General features: G+C 40.5%; 1 pseudogene; it reads left to right on the top strand.

The window, feature by feature from the left end:
• The first annotated feature begins 518 nt into the window (after positions 1–518).
• LOC113831847 lies at positions 519–1,203 on the top strand (annotated as a pseudogene).
• The last annotated feature ends 16,127 nt before the right edge of the window (positions 1,204–17,330 follow it).

Genomic DNA, 17,330 nt, shown 5'->3' with positions numbered 1-17,330 from the left:
AGACCTTTCCCAGTGAACTTTCTTTTTCAGTGACATTTGTTCATTGCTTTTGCATTTACATTTGTGTGAGTCATTTATTTCATAGTCACAAATGATGAGATATTACTTTTTAATTAATGGCATTAGTTGGAGTGTTATAAATATGAAGTATGTCATGTAGCCAAGTCTTAATATGTTATCCCATCATTTGCATCAGACAGGAGATAGTAGCACCACCAGCAAATGTCAAAGAAATTGTAGGGATCATACAATTTGGACGATATTAATTACAATGGTACGTTTCTGTCTGATATTTTTAGTCTATGATTTTTCTTATTCCTCCATACCTCATAGTTTAGTTAAAAATAGTGTTAAATAATCTTTGGGGAAAAAAGAATAATAGCCCCTCATGGTGGCAGCAGTCACCTGGGCAGGGCACATTGGTGACTAAGCTGTGAGCCTGGTGAGCCACTTGCCCTCCAGGCTTTGCACCCAGATGCTGTGTGAACATCGAACCCTGAATCCACCTGGCCTCAATTATGATGAAGCATTTCCTGGGTCACAGAGTATTCCAAAATTTCTGGAACCACCTATTTGATGTCTTCTGGCAATGGTACTTGAACCACTATAGCAAACATGTGTTAAGTGAAGACAACTGACAAGAAACCTCTGTTGCAGAGAGAGACTCCTGACCAAGACCAACAAGACCACCAAGGATGTCATGTTGGGCACAGAGACCATTTTCTGACATTGTTGCTCAATTGGACCACATCTTGGAAGACTCTATTGAAGACCCATAGTCTCAGACCATGACCATCTTCATCTGCAACAGCAACCACACCCCTCTGATGGTCGAAGAGGAACAATGTATTTACTATGTGAACTCTCACAACAGCTGCTACTGAAATCTGTCAGCAAGCCTGAGTCTCCTCTAGCTTATTTAGCATCTCCAGAGGTGCCCAGGAATTTGGTCTTGCCTGCTTCAGAAGCAATGTGACCAAGACAAAGAAGGGTTTTGAATACATCTTGGCCAAACTACAAGATGAGGCCCCTTCCGAAGCACTTGTTGAGACATCCATAGATGTCAAAGAGGAAGCAAAGGAGACCGCACTGGTAGCTACAGAAAAGGACAAAGACCTGTGTCACAGAAGGACTTCCCCCATCAGACCTGGTCAGCAAGGCCACCACCAAGCAATAGTAGCAGAAGGTCATGGAGTCACCTAGCCAGTGTGGCTCAGCCTCCTCCCCTTTCTCTCCACTGTACTTGATTATTAAAAACTAGCCTGGGCTTTGGGAGCCCATTCCATATGCAGGGATACTCTCTCAGCCTAGACACACAGGGGAGGGCCTAGGTCCTTCTCCAAATGATGACAGACTTTGATGATCCCCCATGGGAGGCCTCACCCTCCCTGAGAAGTAGATGGGGGTTGAGATGGGCAGGTGGTAGAGGGAATGGGAGGTATAGGGAATTGAGATTGAGATGTAAAATAAGATTGCTTTTAATTTAAATAAAAATTAATTAAAAAATAAAAACAGACTAGAGCCTTCTCTGCTGTCTTGGTGGTGAGTTAGGACTGGTGTCCTGTTCATCATCTACAAAGGCTCAATGTCCACTGAGCCCAGCCTTCTTGTTTCTCCATTGGGCAGAGAAGTGCATTAACTTGCCTAAGGTCACAAGCAGCCCATAGGTGAAGTGGGAATACATTATAGACTGTGTAATGCACTAGGGCAGGGCTCCATGTTTTATTCCCTGATGTGTCCCAAGTACCATGAATAGTATTTATCATATAACAGGTACTCAATAAACACTTGATTTCATTGTGCCCTTCCCCCAAAATAAAAGTAAAAAAAAAAAAAAAAACCAACATTCTTCCAAAATCATGATCTTTTTCTTCCTTGCCCAGTAGGAGTGATTTTTTTCTTTTTAGATTTGAAAACATTTATTCCTGTACACAGCTGTATCTCACATACAGTTAGTTAATCACGGAAATTGCTGGAGTCTATATTTTGGGGGTGCTGAGCATAGCTTGAGAGAACAGACAAAAGCCACAGAAGTAGAGAATTAGGAAGAAAGTGACAACATTTGCCAGTACTAAAAAGACAGCCGAATTCCATCTCCTGCTCTGATGAATGCTTTGGCAGTAAGGACTACTGGGGACATCTTCATGAAATCCCAAGCTTTTTACTTTAAAGTGAAAAGATAGGACACCCAGGGCTTTGGGAAAGAATCCATGGGACCGAGCAAAGGTGACTAATGCCTAGCAATTCTTGCCTAGCCTCAGAAGCTTCTGATTTCCCTTTCCTTGTGAATGACATGCAATATTCTGCATGGTTGCATTGTTCTGTTCTTCTACTCTTGAGCCCTGGGTGCAGAATCAGGACTTACCTTCTTGGAAGTCAAGGCTCTCCTACTCCTTTCTCTGTGACATCAAGGATGTTTATGACCAGAAGCCCAAGCTGCTTTCTGGAAAGCCTGAGCTGACAACAGCTGGACAAAGTCATTAAAATGTATGTGTCTCCCCACCATGTCAGTGTATTCAAAGATATGGACATGGTCAAAGATGTTCCCACTCTGCTCTCTAGATGGAATGTTGTCTATTTAATGGGACTTTGAGAAGGTTTCTTTAAGAGTCTAAAATAAAATGACATTCTCTTAAAACAAAGGTCTGATCTAAGTAATTTTGTTGTATAGAGCACCCTCACTCTGCCAAGTTTTCATGAGGAATCTATTTTGGGGTATTTCTTGGTTGACTGGTAATATTTTTTTCTGCAGACTTTTTATTTGAATTAGAAACAAGATTGTTTTACATGACAATCCCAGTTGCCTCGCCCTCCCCTCCTCCTCTACCACCCCCCAGCTAAAACCCTACCTATCACATATTCTTTCTGCTCCCCCTGGATGGTGAGGCTTTCAATAGGGTGCCATCAGAGTCTATCATATCCTTTGGGATAGGGCCTAGGCCCACCCCTGTGTGTCTTGGCTCAGGGAGTACTCCTCTATGTGGAATGGGCTCCCAAAGACCACACCTATGCTAGGGATAAATACTGAACTACTACAGGAGGACCCATAGATTTCCAAGGTTTCCTCACTGAAACCGATGCTCCTGGGGTCTGGATCAGTCCCATGCTGGTATCCCAGCTATCAGTCTGAGGATAAGAATTCCCTGATGTTCATTCAGGTCAGCTGTTTCTGTGGATTTCACCAGCCTGGTCTGGACCCTTTTGCTCTTCACTCGTCCTTCTCTGCAACCGGATTCCAGTTCAGTTCAGTGATTAGTTGTGGGTGTCTGCTTCTACTTCCACCAGTTGCTGGATGAGGGCTATCACGTGGCATATAAATCAATCTCACTATCAGGGGAGGGCATTTAAGCTAGCCTCTCCTCTATTGCTTAGATTGTTAGCTGGTGTCATCTTTGTAGATCTCCAGACATTTCCCTAGTGCCTGATTTCTATGTAACCTAAAATGTCTCCCTCTATTATGGTATCTCCATTCTTGTTATCTTCTATTCTTCCCCTGATTCAAACTTTCTGCTCCCTCATGTCCTCTGCATCCCTCCTCCTCTCCCTTCTCATTCTCCTCGCTCCCTCCCCCTTCTTCCTGTGCTCTCAATTTGCTCAGGGAATCTTGACCCTTTCCCCTTCTCCAGGGACCATGCATGTCTCTCTTAGGGTAACTGCTTGTTTACTAGCTTCTCTGGTAGTGTGGATTGTAGGCTGGTAATCCTTTACTTTATGTCTAAATTCCACATATGAGTGAGTACATTTCATGTTTGTCTTTTGTGATTGGGTTACCTCGCTCAGAATGGTTTCTTCTAGTTCCATCCATTTTCCTGCAAATTTCAAGATTCCATTGTTTTTTTCTGCTGAGTAGTACTCCGTTGTGTAAATGTACCACAATTGCTCTATCCATCTTCAGTTGAGGGGCATCTAGGCTGCTTCCAGTTTCTGGCTATTACAAATAGTGCTGCTATGAACATCGTTGAACAGATGTCCTTGTTGTATGAATGTGCTTCTTTTGGGTATATGCCTAAGAGTGGAATTGCTGGATCTTGTGGTAGACTGATTCCCATTTTCTTGAGGAGTTGCCATACAGATTTCCAAAGTGGCTGTACAAGTTGGCACTCCCACCAGCAGTGGAGGAATGTTCCCCTTTCTCCATATCCTTTCCAGAATAAACTGTTCTTTCAAGGTCTGTGAAGAATTGTGTTGGGGTTTTGATGTGGATTGCATTGAATCTGTAGATTGCTATAGACAATATTGACATTTTTACTATGTTGATCCTGCCTATCCATGAGCATGGGAGATCTTTCCATTTTCTGGTATCTTCTTTAATTTCTTTCTTTAGAGACTCAAAATTCTTATGGTACAGGTCTTTCACTTTTTTGGTTAGTGTTACCCCAAGGTATTTTATGTTGTTTGTGACAATTGTAAAGGGTGATGTTCTCTGATTTCTTTCTCCACAAATGTGTCAACGGTATATAGTAGGGATACAGATGTTTTTGAGTTAATCTTGTATCCTGCCACTTTGCTGAACGTGTTTATCAGCTGTAGGAGTTCCCTGGTAGAGTTTTTCAGGTCACTTATGTAGACTATCATATCATCTGCAAATAGTGAGAGTTTGACTTCTTCCTTTCCAATTTGTATTCCCTTGAACTCTTTTTGTTGTCTTATTGCTCTAGCTAGAACTTCAAGGACAATATTGAAGAGAGTGGACAGCCTTGACTTGTCCCTGATTTTAGAGGAATTGCATTGAGTTTCTTTCCATTTAATTTGATGTTGGCTGTCGGCTTGCTGTATATTGCTTTTATTATGTTAAGGTATATTCCTGTTATTCCTGATTTCTCCAAGATCTTTATCATGAAGGGGTGTTGGATTTTGTGAAAGGCTCTTTCAGCATCTAGTGAGATGACCATGTGGTTTTTTTCCCCAGTCTGTTTATATGGTGGATTACATTGATGGATTTTGGTACGTTGAACCATCCTTGCAACCCTGGGATGAAGCTTACTTGATCATGGTGGATGATTTCTCTGATGTGTTCTTGGATTCGATTTGCTAGTATTTTATTGAGTATTTTTGCATCAATGTTCATGAGGGATATTGGTCTTTAGTTCTCTTTCTTAGTTGTGTCTTTGTGTGGCTTGGGTATCAAGGTTATTGAAGCCTCATAAAAAGAGTTTGGCAATGACCCTTCTGCTTCTATTGTGTGGAATACTTTGAGGAGAATTGGTATTAGTTGTTTCTTGAATTTCTGGTAGAATTCTGCACTGAAGCCACCTGTCCCTGGGCTTTTTTTGGTTGGGAGACGTCTGATGACTACTTCTATTTCCTAACCTAGGGGTTATAGGTCTATTTAAGTTGCTTATCTGTTCTTGATTTAATTTTTTAAAGTGAAATCTGTCCAGAAAATTGTCCATTTCCTTTTGATTTTTGAATTTTGAGGAATACAGTTTTTCAAAGTATGACCTGATGATTCTCTGGATTTCCTCTGTGTCTGTTGTGATGTCTCCTGTTTCATTCCTGATTTTTTTGATTTCATGTTCACTGTCTGCTGTTTGGTAAGTTTGGTTAAAGATTTGTCTATCTTGTTGATTTTCTTGAAGAACCAACTCTTTGTTGCATTGATTCTTTGTGTTCTTCTAGTTTCCATTTTCTTGATTTCAGCCCTCAATTTGATTATTTCCTGGTGTGTGCTCCTCTGGGGTGTATTGGCTTCTTTGCGTTCTAAAGCTTTCAGTTGTGTTGTTAATTCTGTAGTATGATTATTCTCCTGTTTCTTCATGTGGGCACTTAGCGCTATGAACTTTCCTCCTAGCACGGTTTTCAAAGTGTCCCATAAGTTTGGGTATGTTGTTTCCACATTCTCATTGAATTATAGTAAATCTTTAATTTCTTTTTTTAATTTCTTCCTCAACCCAAGAATTGTGCAATTGGGTGTTATGTAATTTTCATGATTTTGTAGGTTTTCTGTAAATCATGTTGTTGTTGAATTCTAACTTTAAAGCATGGTGGTCTGATAAGATACAGGGAGTTATTTCAATTTTTTTGTACTTGTTGAGGTTTGCTATGTTGCCAAGTATGTGGTCAATTTTAGAGAATGTTCCATGTTGCACTGAGAAGAAGGTATATTCTTTTGTATTTGGATGGAATGTTCTATAGATATTTGTTAAGTCCAATTGCACCATAACGTCTATTAGTTCCTTTGTTTCTTTGTTAAGTTTCTGTCTGGTGTTCCTGTTTAGTGGTGAGAGGGGGATGTTGAAGCGTCCCACTATAAGTGTGTGTGGTTTTATGTGTGATTTGGGTTTTAGTAATGTTTCTTCTATGAATGTGGATGCCTTTGTATTTGTGGCATAAAAGTCCAGAAGTGAGACTTCATCCTGATGGATTTCTCCTGTGATGAGTAGGAAGTGACTTCCTTCATCTCTTTTGATTGATTATAGTTTAAAGTCCAATTTTTTGGATATTAGGATTGCTATCCCCACTTGTTTCTTGGGTCCATTTGATTGGAAAATCTTTTCCCAACCTTTAATTCTTAGGTACTGTCTGTCTTTGAAGTTGAGGTGTGTTTCTTGTATGCAACAGAAGGATGGATTCTGTCTTCTTATCCTTTCTGCTAATCTGTGTCTTTTTATAGGCATGTTAAGACCGTTAATGTTGAGGGATATTAGTGACCATTGATTGTTCATTCTTGTTTGTTTTGGATTTGGTGGTGGTTGTGAAATTATGTGTGGGATTCTATCCCTTTTTCCTTTTGGCTGTTGGTAAAGTGGGATTATCTATTGCCTATATTTTTCTGGTTGTAGTTTACTTCCTTGGGTTGCAGTTTTTTTCCAGAAATTTCTGAAGGCTGGATTGGTCTACATGTATTGTTTGAATCTGGTTTTGTCATGGAATATCTTGTTTTCTCCATCTATAATGATTGAAAGCTTTGCTGGGTATAATAGTCTGGGCTGGCATCCGTGTTCTCTTAGTGTAGGTAGAATATCTATCCAGGACCTTCTGGCTTTCAAAGTTTCCATGGAAAATCAGGTATAATTCTGATAGGTTTGCCTTTTATGTTACTTGACCTTTGTCATTTGCTGCTCTTAATATTTTCTCTTTATTCTGTATGTTTGTTGTTTTGATTATTATGGGCAAGGAGACCTTTTTTTTGTTCAGTCTATTTGGTGTTCTGTAGACTTCTTGTACTTTTGTTAGCATGTCTGTTTTTAGATTGCGAAAGTTTTTTTTTCTATGATTTTGTTGAATATGTCTTTTGCACCTTTGAGTTGGATTTCTTCACCTTCTTCTATACCTATTATTCTTAGTTTTGGTCTTTTTATAGTATTCCATGTTTCCTGGATATTTTCCTGGGATTTGTTGGACTTAAGATTTTCTTTGGTTGATGAGTCTATTTCTCCTAGTATACCTTCAACTCTTGTGATTCTCTCTTCCATCTCTTGTATTCTGTTGGTTATGCTTGCATCTATAGTTCCTGATTGTTTATCAAGCTTTTATATTTCCAGCATTCCCTCAGATTGTGCTTTCTTTATTGTCTCTATTTCAGTTTTTAGGTCTTGAACTGTTTCCTTGAGAGATTTATTTATTCCTTGATATTTTGTATTTTTTGGTTTGTTTTTTCTTCCATTTCTTTAAGGGATTTTCTCATGCCCTCTTTGAGGTCCTCTATCATTTTCCTGAAGATGTTTTTAAGGTCATTCTCTTCTGCTTCATCTGTATTGTGATGTTCAGGTCTTGCTGGTGTATGGTTCCTAGTCTCTGGTGGTATCATATTGGGTTTTCTGTTGTTGAGTGTGCTTTTATATTGTCCTCTTCCCATTCTTTCTTCTGATGGGTGTAGCAGGAGTCTCTTCCTCCACTGGTGGGTATGGGACCAAGTTTCCCTTCTGGTAGATGCAATACTCTGATATCTGTCCTCTTCTCATGGATGGAGGTGAGACTGTTACCAGGGCCTTGGCAGTGTCTGGGTGTGTTGGATCCCACTGCTGAAGTTTGGATTTGGTTAGCAGACCCCTCCACTGGTAATATTTATCTTTTGGTTAGAATCATAGAGATTAAAAAATTCAACCCAGGCATCTTTTCTGTGTGCTGGGTTTTAAGTTTGAAGCAACTCCCTTTGGATGGTATTGGGTTCTTGAGTTACACACTGTATCATATCACATGGAGTATCCTCCACTCACATGTGGGAGCCCTGGGCTATGATGACTCAAGTTTGGCTTCAGTTGGAACTGTTGACCAGTGTGTCTACTTGATGTCACATGGCCAGGGCTTTCTCCTGATATTTCAGTTCACAACAATTAAGAGAGTGCTACAATGTATGGGAGGAGCATTCATGATAGCCATAGAAGGACCAGTGTTTTTCATCATATTCTATGAATTGAAGCAGCTATAAGATCAGAGTCTCTAGGAAAAGGGGACATGCACCCCAATTGAAAGGTATTAAAAATGTTCTTAGTGTACAAGTTTACCTTAACAAATAAAGTTATGAATGCAGACATGCAGATTTTTTTTTCCTAGGTAGCATATCTCAAGAGAGAAATCCTGATAAGAAGAAGTGAGAGGAGAGCTCATTGGACTTGTAAGAGGCCACTTTTGGTAACTGAAAAGGTTTTGCATAGTAAAAGACTAAAGAGCTAATATACTGCTTCTTATGCTTGAGATTTTCAACCCATGAATCATTTTTTTCTTTGAGGAACAAATGAAATTTGTCAATTCAATGGTTGGCAGGAAGATCCAAGGAGAGAATGTGAAGAATAACATTATTGCTTTTCTTACATACCAAATCATCAAGGCAGGTCAGGGCAAGACAGGGACCAACATTCAACAGTCACAGTTTACCTGCAGAGGGGATGCTATGGCAATCTGAAGCTACTGTAAAGTCTGGTTCTGTGAAATGCATGTGACTGACAGGAATATGCTTTATTGTTTTATAGACTTAAATGTCACTTAAGGTGATCCTACCAATGATCACAACTCAGATTTCCCTATAACATAAAGGGCAATAATATATATGGTTAGAACTTACAGAGCAGGTATTATGCTAAATACTTAATATGGATTCATTACTACTAACTGCTATATATTTTTTGCTTCTTATGATAGGGAAACCAAGACACATGGAGATTATGTTTTTTGTTGAAGTTCCAGAACTCCTAAGAGAGAGGCAGTTGACATTCAAATCCAGCTTGTGGATATTACATTGCCTAATGATCCAAAGCCTTGCCCATTTGATAGCTGTTTTAGGAGTTTGCCTACCATGACATCAAATTAAATTTGAATTCAATCTAATTAATTTAATTCAATAAGTGTGCATCAGATAGTGCTTCACTCTAAGTGGACTAATGTTTAGTGAAGGGTTAATAGGAAGCAGACACTGGCATAAAATATGGACATGATGAAACTTCACATTCAAGGGGAACACAGTTCATTAGAGGGGAAAACATGGATGGTTGGCAAACTGAGTGGTAAATTCAACCCAGATTCAAATGCCATATTAAAGCTATGAAGATTAGAAAACAATAAAATGGGGGCTGTAGAGATAGTCCTGTAGGAACTCTTTCTCTGCAAACTAGAAGATCTAAGTTCAAATTCCTAACATCCCCCTAAAATTCCAGTCAAGGCTGCTTGTGCCTGAAACCCTCTCATTGAGCGATGGAGACAGACAGATCCCAAGAGCTCACTGGTCAGCCAGTCCAAACCAAACAGCAAATTCCTTGAGAGACCCTGCCTCAAGGCTATAAGCCTGAGGAGCAGCAAAGGAAGAAAGTCCATGCTCTGTCCTTTGCTCTACAGGGTTGTGCATGCATGCACTCTTATGCATGTTCTACACATCTACAACACATACACATGCATACACACACACACACACACACACACACACACACACACACCACACCACACACACACTACACAGTAATACACACCAAAAAGAATAAATTGGGCAAATTATCTGCCCTCAAATACTGAAAATGTCATTGATGAACTTAGTTATTCCAGAAGAATCTCAGCAGACAATTAAGTAAATACAACCTTAGGACTTAATTTATGGGCACTAAAAATTATTGGTGATTTCTTTAGATTTGAAAATGATGTTACTTTATAAAACATTCCCATGAGTGTTTTTGTGTGTGGCCAAAACCATCTTGAAAACAACAACAACAATCATAACAGCAGCAACAAACAGTGATGAGTTTTACAAAGGAACACCCATTGGCTTTTGACTGTAGCCATCACACAGAATGATTGTCATTGTGGGCATACTGTCTTCAGATTTCAGCGTTGAGCAAAGCATGGTGGTACACATCTGTAACCCAGAACTCTGGAGCCTGAGGCAGGAGGATCACTAAGAATTCAAAGCAAGCCTGAGTTACATAGTGACTTTGAAGTCGTCCCACACTTCATAACGACATGTCTAAAGCCAATAGCAACACCATAAAAACAAAAACCAACCAACTATGCAACAACAAACCTCCCCCCAAACCTAAATTTCTAACTATTAATCTCAGAGGAAGATGCTTAGACTTAAGAATTATAATTATTCCCCTTTAGTTCCATATTGATCCATTAGCCGTCTAGTCCATCACTCTTTCCAGCATAGCTTGGTCTTTGGAAACTGACTGGGGTAGTGAGGGAACAAAGAAAGGACAGACACATACAGAAAAGCTAAGGATAGATAGGCTGTGTGTGCTCTGCTGGGACCACACCAACTACTATGCCCCCTGGAACCTCAGTGTGCTTGTTAGCTAGTCTTGGTAGATGGTGTAGGTGAAGTTTCAAGCTATAAACATCCCTGAGGAGGAAACTGCAGTTGCTATTTTTGAATACACTGGTCAAACATCTGTAAACACTCATGTTTAGACCAGAGGAAAAGCTTGCCATTCTAAGTTTGCTCTTGGGGAAAGGCTTTGCCAATTTCCCATGTGTCTGAGGCCTTGGTCCTTGACATGGCTGTGCCTATGTCTAACAATGCATGTTCACTCAGGACTTTGTCTGCTTTTTACACATTCACTGGAGCTTTCTCTGCTCCTCACAGTTCAGGTATTCTTCCAGCCAATATTTACCCCCTCGACATGTATGTGTCAGGCAGGCTGATGTTAGTTGTCAGTTGTCAGTCATGCATTGAAGCTCTGACTCATCTATGACTTGAGAGTAACGATTGCTCATTTCCTGAAAATTTATGTTTTAAACATAGCCATTTAAAGATTAAACCACACAAGCCTACAAGACCTTTGTTAAAACAAAGTTAAAACTCAACTTGAAATATTTCTGAAGTATTTTACTATATTCTAGTATTGACTATGATCACCAAGTTACTCACATTTATTATATCCAAATTAAAGAAATACTGCAAAGTGATGAATCAGGTTTGCAAGTCCAGCCGTTTAGAAAGCAGAGATATACCACAAATCTGATCTGGTTTTTAGTAGATCCAAACTTGTATGTCTTATAGGATTTATTACAGTTTTTAAACAGGAAAGTTTTAAACTTGAAACTCAGAGAGTTTCACTCCATGACTGATCTAGATAATTCCATCACTGTCCAGGTCTTATTTTCTGCCTCCTCTTATGGTTAGATGGAAGCACACAACCCATCTCAGCTTTTGGCAAAGTTCTCACTGCCTTTTTTTATCTGACTGACACTGGACATGCTCTGGTTGGTTAAGGAGATGGATCAGGGAAGTCAGCAGGACACTAAATGGTAATTATGTGTGTGCCAATTTGATCATCAATAGCCTGAGACAGGCCTAGCAAACAGTTTATTATAATTTAAGCAACACCCCATTAGTGGGAGAACCCTTTGGTTCTAATTAGACTAAAGGAGCCAGTCACCATGACTGCCTTCCATCTTTGACTTTCGTTCAACACTATATGTCCTATCCAGGTAAGGAAAGCTGATGGGAGGATACTGACAGAGACAAAGCATATTTTATAATGTATTCAGCCAGTCTTAGAAGGTGTTATGGGTTGTGACTTAATAAAAGAACGGGAAAGGGCACAAAGAATGTCAGAAATAAAGACCAAGGCTGTAGGTTTTCTACTTAGTAAGCCAGAACAGCCAAGGGTGTGAAGACAAGATATACAAGTTATGAACAAACCTTCAGAGTGGTTCTTAACCTGTGGGTTATGACCTCTTTGGGAGTTAAATGACAATTTCATAGGGATCACATATCAGAAATCCTGCATATCAAGTATTTGCTTTATAATTCATAACAGTCACAAAATTTCAGTTATGAAATAGCAACAAAAATCATTTTATGGCTGGGCCTCACCACAGCATGGAAAGCTGTATTAAAGGGTGATAGCATTAGAAAGGTTGAGAACCATTGCTCTATGCGGTCACTGTAGGTTTCAAAGTTTGCCCATCACAGACATAAATGAAGTTTTCTGCACTGCACCATATCCCCAAAATAGGAGACTATTGCTCACTAAGCCTTATGGAGTTTGTGGTCCATTGAGGCTGTCTATCTCCTTTTGAACACACACTGATCATTTCTTAGGAACCTCATGTGTTTTCTTGGATCAAGTCCTGGTATCTGGAGTCTGGCTTTCAGAGCATATGGTGAAATCAGACTTTCCAGAAATTGAATCTGTAAGTAAGACACGTTGATCTGTTTCAATAAAACAAATAGCTCTAAGAAGATGGTACTTAAATAACAATAAATTGTAATAACAAAATAATTAACTGTCACATTACTTTATTCAATTATGTAGCAGTGGTTTTGTTTAGATATGAAGATTCAACTCGATTTCCCTTTGCTAAAAACATGTAGAGTCATACATTTTCATTATCTTTATCTGTGGAAACAGACTACAGGGGAAGGCTCTAACGTCATATGACCTGTTAGCTAAGCATTGGGACATCGCAATAAATCTTGATGAACTTTGTCCAGTGCTCTTATTAGTAAAAGATTAAAGCATGAGAATAAAGCAAATGACTTAATAAGTAACCCTTGCTCTCCAGAGGCAGAGGGATTGGGGCTTTCAGGAAGAACTGCACAGAACCACAGTTCTTTCCTTTGGATTCTCTTCTCAGTCTCAGGCTTCTGTCTTAGCAGCTCCCAGATTCCTCATCTGACCTAGATATTTGTGTAGAATGCAAGCAAATCCCTTCTTTCCTGACCTCCCTGTCAGTCATAGGAAACAGCCTAGAAGCAGGGGCAGGAAATGAGCAGAACATCTCCCGATGCCTTCACAGTGAAATTACTTTATTAATTCACTTCCTAAGAATCATCAAAGGTCAGGTTAGAGAGACAGCTTAGCCACGAAGAGCACTAGTTTGATTCTCAGCACCCACATGTTGGCTCACAACTATATGCAACTCTAGTTCTAGGGGCTCCGATGTCCTCTTCTGATCTCTGAGGGGACTAAGTACACACATGATACACAGTCAATACTGTTATATTTTAAGTGTACCACTTTAATATGCTGTGATAAACTGTAGCTCTGATCAAAGAGAGCATAGGGAGACTTATTGATGTATCATGTGGTGGTGGTGGTGGTGTGTGTGTGTGTGTGTGTGTGTGTGTGTGCGCGCGCGTGTGTGTGTGTGCGTGCGTGTGCGTGTGTGTGCGTGCGTGCGTGTGTGCGTGCGCGTGCGTGCGTGCGTGCGTGCGTGTGTGTGTGTGTGTGTGTGTGTGTGTGTGTGTGTGTGTGTGTTCCTATGTGTGTACCTGTGCCTGTGTGTATATGTGTCTAGGGAAGCGGGAGGTCAATGATGGGCATCTTTTTCAGTCACTCTCCACAGTGCTTTTTGAGACAGAACCTGTCACTGAACTTTGAACTAACAGAGTGAGACAGAAAACTCCACCCTGACTGTACTTTCAGTTTATGGGGAACATTTTATGCTACCAGTACTTTCCCAGTTAAGCAGCCTTCCCAGATCCACACAGTAGGATTAAACTGATGAAGCAAATATATTTTATTTTCTCTAATAAGACTCTTGATTTTGTGAGTGGTTTCTAACTCTGAAATCTCTGATAGTTGTGTGCGTCTGTGTTTGTGTGTGAGGGTTTTATGAACATAGTTACAAAATTTCTCCCATCCCTTTCCTCCCTCCAAACTCTCCCATATACTCCTCCCCACTCTCCTTCAAGTCCTGGCCTCTTTTGTACTAACTCTATATATCTATCTATATCTATATATCTATCTATATCTATACCTATATATCTATATCTATATTCCTAAATATAATCTTTTAGTCTGTATAATCTTTCTTGTTTGTATGTTTTCAGGCTGACCGGTTAGCAATGGACAACCAGTTGGTGTGATCTTCCCTGGGGAGCACCACCTCTCCTGCTCCCAGCTTCACTCAGTTTCCTGTAGTTCTCTGTGTAGGTTGAGGACTCTTGGGCTTTTTCTCCACACAGTTTGGCATGTCCATTGATGTCGTATCCTTGATTCCGCTCACGTTTGGATCTCCTAGTAACACTAGAAACTTTCGGTAGTTTTAAAACAAACTCAGGAAGTTAGAAGACTCAGAAGCATATTGATATGGGGGTGGGGGAAGGAATTCTAGAATTGGATTCAGGAAACTTGAGTCTGTGTCCATGTTGTGATTGATGACTTGCATAGTGTTTTTGAACGTCTACTTTTCATTGAAAAAAAAATGAGAGTCGTGCATAAATCCTAAGACTGTTGGCGGAGTTAAATAAAATGTCATGGAACTCTGCTGGCACAGTATCTGTATAGTGTGTGCTTACCTGAGGCTAGTTCATATAGCCAGGTGCTTGAGCCAAGGATGGATGCTTACTCAATGCTAGCTCATATAGCAGTGTGCTCGAGTCAAGGATCAATGGCACATTAGTCAGTGAAGCTTTTTATGCCTGTCAGAGGAATTTTCTTGGGGTGCAATTTATCACCAGGGATTTTAGTCGATGTTTTATACTTCTTTTGGATATTGCATTTGCTGTATATAATTATATTAACAAAACACTGAGGCATCTGGAGCAACATATTATAGGATAAACATCAATGCAGCAAAATAATGTTCTTTACAAAGTAAAGATGTGCTTCAAAATATTAGCCCCAAGACTGCCTCCTAAGAGAAAGGGAAGTATAGAGGGTGTGTGTGGTAGGTGATGGAAACAACTGTGTGTATGGAGGGGAGAAGGGCTTAGAGCATTTCCCAACACTCAGGTGCCAAAGGTTTCTCTTTCAGAGAAAGAGCATAGTAGTGACCATGAGAGCATGATTGTTCTGAGTCTGAGTGGCTGTTGGCAGTGTGGGGCCTTGCTCTGGACTGCAGCAAGCTTACTATCAGTAGATCTTTCTACTTCCTGGCTACCAGAGTGTTTGTGACAGCGGATCGGAATTTATCTCCATCTAATCTCAGAAATGTGGACTCTGGAACCTGGTTAGGACTTCTGGAAAACACAGGGTGGGTCTACTTTCTTGCCTCTCTGAATGCCTCACAGCAAACTTTGTCCTGAGGCAGAATACTGGCTTGCTTGAGGAATGGAAGATGAAACACTCCCCTAGCCCGAGAGACCTAGGTGTGATGAGGACCAGCCACCCACAGCTTGTGCCTTTTCATGTTGCAGATCACTGAACTTGACATGTAAGTGTCAGATGAGGAGACAAAGGGTTTGCAATGTCAGGACAAGTTCCAGGTTGTTCTTTTGTATTGAGGACAATCTCAGGAGAACATTCATGACATCTCATTCCTGTGTCTTATGTACTGATTTTTTACAAAGAATTGAGTCACTCTACAGCTTTTTACAATGAATTGTTACTGGTTAATTTAAAGCCATGTTTTCTCCATGAAAGATCTGGGTACTAAGTGACTTGAAGTGGAAAATGAGTTACTGAGATTCTAAGCAGTGTGTTATCAGAAGTGTCCTGATGATGACATTTCCTGCAGCCTACTAGAAGGGGTCCTATCCACTCAGATTTGTTCTTAAATTTCTCCTTGGGAGAAATGTTTGTTTTAGTAATCCCTTTTCTTGTTAATTTGCCCAGGAAGTTAGAATACAAGCTTATAAAGTTAGAGAACCAGTTTGCCTGAAAGCATTTTTATCTACAAAGGAAACTAGCTGTATCCATAAAACAATTTTTGAGCAATTCACTCAAAATCTACACAGGCTAAAGTGCTGGGAGGAGTGTGAAAGGAGAAAGGAAAGAACCAACATAAGGCTAGGTCTGGTCTCCCATTCGACAGGCCTCAGCCTCAGTGAGGAGGGTAATTTTGTCTATACAGGATGCAACTGAAACACAAAGCCAGGGAATGCAGGAAGATTCTGTGCTGTAGCACTGGGTAGGGGCAGAGTCCTAGGGATAGAAATCTAGCCAGTTGGGTCAGTGTCATTGGGTGAGTGAAGCTAACATATGTCTCCAGAGACCTCTGGGCATTTCTTAATGTACAGGAGGGACTGAAGCAGGTGGGAATCACTGTGCATTTTAGAGACTGAGGTTTGGTAAAGCAACAGCAGAGGGCCTGAGGATCCAGAATACTAAGTGCTTGCTTAGTGCTTCTGAGTCTCAAAGGAGCCCAGTACATACCTTCATGTACCTTCGTGCAGTGTTTGTCCTTGAACTACAGCCAAGTCTGCATCAGTGCTAGACTGGATGGGACAGTGGCTTTGTTTCTCTGCCAATAATACTAAGCCGGTGACAAGGTCATTCTGAATACCACCTCTGAAAGCAAGCATCCAAGGGGCAGGACAGAGATCACAGGGCTGATTTGCATGTTCCTCCATCAGCTTGAAAATGTGCAGAACTCACAAGACATTAAGAAAGAAGTGTGTGAGGCTAAGTCAAGAACTCGAGAGACTTTTAAAGACAGACTGGCCCAAGTTACTCTCAGAGTTAAATGACAACTCACCCCCCACTGCATACATACACACCCATGTCTTATTGAGAGAAATTTCCTCAGCTGAATTCTGAAAGATTGGCTTCATTGTTTTGTCTTTAGCATCGAAGAAGGGCCTTTAGTAGGTGCATCTCAGAGGTTGGTAGGAGTCAGCTTGTGATTTCAAATACCTAGGAGGCTGAAGCAGAAGAGTTGAGAGTCCAAAGCCAGCCAGTGTAGTGAGACTTGTCTCAACATAGAATTTAAGGAAAGTACTCCCACACTCAGTACTTCTACCTGAGCCAACTGGAGCCTCTGTGTCGCTCACACCCATGGGGCTTGCTGCTGCTGCTGTGTACTTTGCCCTCGTCATGACTCTTCCATCCCTAAGTCCTCAGGCCATGGCCTAGTGCCCCATTTGACAGCCGACTTGTTCTTTCTGATGTTTTTATTAGTATGCTGTCTACTTCAAAAGTTGAGGTGGTTTGGGGATTATCTGGGTCTTTGGAGATGGTTTCTGTTGAAAGGAATGGGTAACAATTCTTTCCTTCCAAATGACATTCTTG

Source organism: Cricetulus griseus, assembly GCF_003668045.3.
Source record: "Cricetulus griseus strain 17A/GY chromosome 1 unlocalized genomic scaffold, alternate assembly CriGri-PICRH-1.0 chr1_1, whole genome shotgun sequence".
Taxonomy (NCBI): domain Eukaryota; kingdom Metazoa; phylum Chordata; class Mammalia; order Rodentia; family Cricetidae; genus Cricetulus; species Cricetulus griseus.
The sequence above is the reverse complement of the archived record's forward strand: the minus strand, read 5'-3'. Positions and strand labels throughout refer to the sequence as shown.